This window comes from Balaenoptera musculus, chromosome 20 (genome assembly GCF_009873245.2).
Source record: "Balaenoptera musculus isolate JJ_BM4_2016_0621 chromosome 20, mBalMus1.pri.v3, whole genome shotgun sequence".
Lineage (NCBI taxonomy): Eukaryota > Metazoa > Chordata > Mammalia > Artiodactyla > Balaenopteridae > Balaenoptera > Balaenoptera musculus.
The window spans coordinates 1,943,548-1,950,642 of NC_045804.1; positions in this window are offsets into that span (position 1 = coordinate 1,943,548).

A 7,095-nucleotide genomic window follows, 5' to 3' on the forward strand; every position below is an offset into this window, starting at 1 on the left:
AAAGTCTGACATTCTAGTTGTTAGGTTGTTGGGAGAATTACATAATGTGCACAATAGGTTTTTAAAGTGGAAGCTGTTATTACCAAGAATTTGGACTTTATGGGGTAGAGATGGGAGCTGGTGTTAGTTTTTGAGCAGGAGCGTTTCATGATAAAAGTAGTGTTTTAGGCAGATAAACTCAGCCCGGGTGTGCAGAGCAGATTAGAAGGGAGAAAAGCCTAGACTAATGTGAAATTTTAGGAGCAAAAGCATGTGAGAAACTAGGCTATAGGTTGGCAGCAAGGTCAGAAAGGTTAGGACAAAGCCAAGAGAGATTCTTTTTTCTTGAAATGTATTTGACATATAACTTTGTGTCAATTTAAGGTGTACAACGTGTTGATTTCGTACATTTATGTGTTGTAACCTGACTGCCATTGTAGCGATAATTAGCACCTCATCACGTCATGCGAAGAGATGTTTTGAAGGGCACTGTCCAATAGAGGGATAATGTGAGCCACAAATGTGAACCCCAAATGTGATTAAAATTTTTCAAGACGTGTCATTTAAAATTTTCTAGACCCCATGTTAAAAAGGGTAAAGAGAAATGGGCAAGTTAATTTTAATAATATTTAACTAGTTAAATATTATTTAATATAACCCAGTACATCAAAAATATCATTTTAGTAAGTAAGCCACGTAAAATTATTAATCAGCCAGTTTGGATTATCATTATTTTTTAGCATAAATACTTAAAATCCCGTGTGTCTTTTTCACTTACGGTATATCTCAATTTGCACTAGCCACATTTTAGGTGCTCACGTGTTTGGTAGCTATCTTATTGCCCAGTGGACTTCTGAGAGCATAAGCCTCGGGGCATGGCAGCTGATGGGGAAGGAGGGGTGGCAGGGAACAAGAGCGAAGACTTAAAGCCGATTCCATGGTCAGAAGGCGTACTGTGCTGCCTTCAGAAACCAGATGTCTGGCAGGTATTTAGGAAGCTGCATTTAGTTTCAGACACGTTGAGGTGGTAGAACTGAATGCTCATTGGAGTTAAGGTTCAGACCTAGAGATGTAGATCTGGAAGAAAACAGGTCACCTTCCCAGCCCCACTTTTTCCTATGAATGATCTCCCTTGTATATTTCCTACTGGGTTAATGGTTCACATCCCCCAAGGACCCATGTGGAAATAACATCCCAGGGCTGCCTCATCTGGCTTTATTTTTCCCAAGACAATACAGAAATCTGTATTTTATGTAAATGTATATTTACAGAAATATTTATTTCATAGAAACCTGTATTTTTACGTACAAATGTTAAACGCTGACAACTAATTCTTCTTTTTAAGAAACACTATGTGAGCCAAACTAAATACATCAGCTGGCTGGATGTGGTTTGTGGAGGGCCAGTTTATGACTTCTGTTAGAGGCAGAAGGAGCCACTTGGAGAGGTTCCACCCTCAAAAAAAAAAACAGTCCCAGAAATCCGTTTGGATAAAAGGCCAAGGAAAAGGTTATAAATAAATTCAGAGGTGCTGAATTCATTTAACGCCAGGCTGGTTTTTCTTTTTTTAAGTCCTAGTTCTCGTCTAGGTTCTATAGGAGTGGAAACTCCTGATTTGAATATCAGGCTTATGGCATCTTAATCCTTCCACATTCTTGGAACAGAGATTTCAAGGCTAAATATCAGAAGCAAAGGAATTTTGGGGGAGGGGCAGAGAACACAGAGTTTACTGAAATGGGAACAGGATTTTGACTCTTTCTCTTTTTCCCAATTGTAATTCCTACGTGTCCATCTTTTCCCAGGGAAAATGTCCATTCTTTCTAGGGAAACAGTAAGTCAGCAAAATCTTGGGAGAATCAAGCCAGGGTCTGGGAATCAAACATCCTTTGTAAGATAAAATTGCAGGCCACAATTCAGCTAATGGGAAGACTTCCTATTTGTGTAACAGTCAGGTTGTAATTTAAAGATGCTGACCAGGGCATACACAGGGCATTAACAGGGGAAGTTGGAAATGAGAAATCCTGTCTGATGCAACCTTCCGGTCACTCAATATGGTTGCCTGTGACACCCAACCATCTATAATTAGAGTAACTACTAGGTGAGTGAATACCACTCCTGGCTGCTGCTTCCTTATATAAAATCCATTCTATTTTTATAAAATCAAGTCACAGGAAATAATCTCCTTTTTCTCTTCTTGTTGATGTGTTTCAACACTCTGAATGTGAGCTGAGAAAGAGTAGAACCACAACGGAGAAGGGTGTATGGTAGTACTTTGAGAAAAGAGGAAAGGAGGAGGGGCAATAGAAAATAGGTAAGCCTTTGGGGTTGGGGAGAGGGAAGGGCGATGGGTTGTGACGTGAAGGAAGCTCAAGAAGTTAGCCCCACAGTTCTAAGTAGGAGAGGAAGGAACAGGCTGTAGGGTGATTTCTGGGAAAGGAGATGGTCCCATGGGATTGGCAATCAGGAAGTCCCCGGCCAAGGGTCTGGTTGAGCAAAGGCACACCTGGGCTTTCTTGTTACTCACCATGGGCACCGTCTGTGTGGGAGAGGGGGGCTGCAGTGAGTGAACAGCCCCTGGGATGTGCCTTTGTTCCCCAAACGGAACCATTATTTCTGGTTTTTTTGCTTGAAAAAAGGGAGGGCAGGGAGTAAAAATTAACAACCTTTCTAATATTCCTTGACTTACGTATTTCCTCTCAAGGGTAAGAAACAATGATATTTCACTGAAGAACTGGTGTCTTTGTCTTCACCCCCTCCCCGATCTGTCATATTTTGGCTTCCAGAATAATCTTCCTAAAACACCAAAGCAAATCACAAGTTCTCCATAGATAGTTGCTGGTCAACTGACATTTACAAAGACAGTAGCTTTCTATGCCTGCATTTGCAGACTTACCTTGAGCAAATGGTCTATTATTCAACACAATGTGGGGAGGTTCAACCATCGAGTTTCTGTTCCCTGGGACATCTGAAGACCAGCCGAGATTACAGACATGGGTTCATCAGATCAGCCAATCACCCTGGCTTAAGTGTTAGAGTATCTGGAAATGGAAAACAAAGCTTTATAGAAAACTTGGCTTGAAGCCTCATACAGCTTCACGTAATGCTCACTACATCTGTTCTGTCCAGGACATTTTATCCCCATCATGCAGCCATGTAAACCCATCTTGAGAGCGTTGGATAAGTTTCTCAGGGACCCAGGAGATGTTGTCTTCACTCAGTTCCCTCCACTAGATTCTCGGGTCACCATTTCATGCTGCCTCTCGCATTGCTGTGGCTCAAGGTTGGAAACAAAGCTGGAATCTTAAGTTCTACCTCATTGGCTAGAGAGGCAGGGCAGAGAGGAAAAGGCAGGATTGTGCTAAGAAGGCCATTGGTCAAGCTCAAAGGGGAGGCGTGGAGTCCTGCAACTTTTCAAAAAGGTCCAAAGCTTTGCTTACGTTTGCCAGGGTACTACTCCAAGTAGAGTTGGCCGTCTGTGTCAGTGGATTCCGCATCCATGAATCCAACCAAACTTTGATCGAAAATATCCCCCCAAATTTAAATAAATAAGGAAATAAATTCCAGTTCCAAAAGGCAAAATTAGAATTTGCCACGTCAATAACTATTTACGTAGCACTTACATTGTATTAGGTGTTATAAGCAAGGTAGAGATGGTTTGAAGTATTTAGGAGGGTGTGCCTAGGTTATGTGCAAATACTATGCCGTTTTACATAAGGGATTTGATTTTGATATGGGGCAGGGGTCCTGGAGCCAATCCCTGCGGGTACCCAGGGTCAACTGCACTAAAAATATCTTTTGCTCCCAAGCAAAGTGTTAACCTGTGCTCCTGGGTGGGAGTGGCTAGTTGATAAATGATGCTGTAGGACTCTGGGTTTCTTCCTGGTCTAGAGAGATGGCCTAGGGAGTGGTAACCATTCCTTGGAATACTTGTCTCTAGGAAAAAGGTGATTTCCGAGGTCTTAGGACGGCGGGGCGACGGCTAAGAATCCAACGATGCGTGGTGAACAGCGCCATCTAGCGGTCCACAGTATTTGGTTCCAGGCTGGTGGGTGGGTTTTGAAGGAAAGACTGACTTCAGGGGAAAGATCTGGGGATTTGATTCTAAAGCTTTGGAAGAAGAGTCCCCGAGGCTCCCCATGTGTTCTTCCAAAACCTCTTTACTGTCTGTACATCGAAAACGCAGAGGCCCCACTCCCCACTTCCTGTGTTGGAGGAGACGTTTGGAAGGGGTTTGCATATTCACTCATTTGAAAAATCTTTATCAGGTGCCTATTATGTGCTTGCCACGGTTCCAGGCCCTGGGGATGCACCACGGGACAAAATCCTTAAAAATCCTGCCCAAAGATCTAAACAGACATCTCTCCAAAGAAGACATACAGATGGGCAACAAGCACATGCAAATGTGCTCCGTATCACTAATTATCAGAGAAATGCAAATAAAAACTACAACGAGGTATCACCTCACATGGATCAGAATGGCCATCGTCACATCTACAAATAATAAATGCTGGAGCGGGTGTGGAGAAAAGGGAACCCTCCCACACTGCTGGTGGGACTGTAAAGTGGTAGAGCCACTATGGAGAACAGTATGGAGGGTCCTTAAGAAACTAAAAATAGAACTACCATATGATCCAGCAATCCCACTCGTGGGCATATATCCTGAAAAACTATAATTTGAAAGGTTACATGCACCCCAATGTTCATTGCAACACTATTTACAATAGCCAGGACATGGAAGCAGCCTAAGTGTCCATCAACAGAGGAATGGATAAAAGTGTGGTACATATGTATTGATACAATGGAATATTACTCAGCTGTAAAAAAGGATGAAATAATGCCATTTGCAGCAACATGGATGGACCTAGAGATGATCACACTAAATGAAGTAAGCCAGACAGAGAAAGACAAATATCATATGATATCACTTATATGTGGAATCTAAAAAAAATGATACAAATGAACTTATTTACAAAACAGAAACAGACTCACAGACTTTGAAAACAAACTTATGGTCACCAAAGGGGAAAGGTTGGCGGGAGGGATAAATTAGGAGTTTGGGATTAACATACATACACACTACTAGATATAAAATAGATAAACAACAAGGACCTACTGTACAGCACAGGGAAGTCTACTCAATATTCTATGATAAGTTATATGGGAAAAGAATCTGAAAAAGAATGGATATATGTATATATGTAACTGAATCACTTTGCTGCACACCTGAAACTAACACAACATTGTAAATCAACTCTACTCCAATATAAAATAAAAATTAAATTTTAAAAAATAATAAAATTTTAAAGATTTTTTTAAAAATTAAAAAAGTCCAGCCCACATAGGCAGAAAGACCACAAAGAAAAAAATAAAATAAAGTGGAGAATACCTGAGATGTAATGAGTGCTGAGAAGAAAAATAAAGCAGTGAAAGGGCGTCTGGAAGAGTTGAGGAGGGGGTTGATTTCACGGAGAGAAAGCAAGGAAGGCCTCCCTGGAAGATTCCCTTTGAACAAAGGCCTGAAGGAGAGGTGGGAAGGGTTTCCGCAGGCCCGTGGGGAAAAGCATTCCAGGCAGAGGGAAGGGAAGTGCTCATGAAACACGGCGGAGGCCAGGGTGGTTGGAACAGAGAGAGGAGGGGGCAGAATCCGTAGGCAAAGAGCTCAGAGTGGAAATGCTCGGGGTGTGGGAGAAGTATGAAAATCCACTGGACGTTCTGACTTACATTTGAACAGAATCAGGCAGCTGTGTTGAAATAAATGGCCGGTGTTTCGGGAGATTCACAAGTCACTTTAGCGTGTTCAAAGCTCCCGAAAGCCCAGTATTGTGTTTATTTACCATTGTTTCACAGGCTTATTTAGATCTCTTGTTTTCCAGGAACACCCACTAACTTGTGGGACTTGAGAAAGTAAAAATCAGCCCGATAAGCCGGCTCAGATGTTCCCGAGAGTCATAAACATGTCCCGTGCGAGGCCACAGCGCAGCTGCAAAGGGCCTGTGAGTGGCTCCTGTGTTCTTATCACTCCCTCCCCCAGAGGTGCTTTGCTCCTCTCACCCCCGGGACAGAGATTTTGGAGATACCCAATGGTTAAAGCACGCCACTTCAGGACCACCTCCAACCCTGACCTGACTCCTGTTTCCCCTACCCTTCCCACCTTAGAATCACTCAGCACAAACCCAGGTCCTACAGAAGCCCCTTGCCACACAGCCTCTTACTGAGACAGCCCATCTGGTGTACACCCGCCCTTGCTGCAGTAAGTGAATAAAACCAGCACTGACTGGGTGAACCTGGTGGTCTTTACCTCGAACGGTTAGCAGACCCCAGTGTTTTGTAGAAGAAAGTTGGAGAAAAGCTGGACAAAATGATTACTTCCTGCAGTGAAATTCCTTGAGTCTAAAGCTGAAGCGTCGCATCCCACCTGAAATGTCTTATGTACTCGTTGGAAAACAGTGCGCGGTCAATGAAAGGGGTGAGGACTGTCAAATATTTTTAAATTTTGTCAAATATTTTAAAAATAGTGAGTGGGTATTCTTATCATTAGTTGTCTCTTGTCTGTCTGGTCCCTCCTGCTGCTAACATTTTTGGCTGAGCATTTGTGCTACAGACCCTCTTGGCTTGACTGGGGGCTTCATACCCACCCCTCCTACCCGGGGCATTTTTCAGACAACACTCGGATGTCCAGAGAAAGAGCAGAGTGGTTCTAGGCAAACACGTCCACGTCCACACCTGAGTCACAGGGAGAGTGTACGCAAAGGTGATTCGCAAAATCGGGCTTGCACCTTAGAAAGCTCATTGCAGAAGTCGAGGATGGAGCAGAGACAGAGATGAGGCTGGAGGCTGGTCCATCAGTCCCAGCTGGAGGTGATGAGACCTGAACTCAGGTGACAACTCGGGGGGAGGTTAGAAGTTTCAGGACTCAGTGGCCTATTAGACCAGATGCTGGTGTCCATTGTGACAGCACCAAAGTTTCCTTGTTCCTTTCCCATACTTTTTCTGCTTTTAGTAAAATGGTCATTTATGTTTTCTCTGATCTTAGGTTCATGGGGTGAACTACATTGATTAATTTTTTTAAATTGAGGTGAAAGTCACATTCGGTTAACCCTTTTGTTTGTTTGCAGC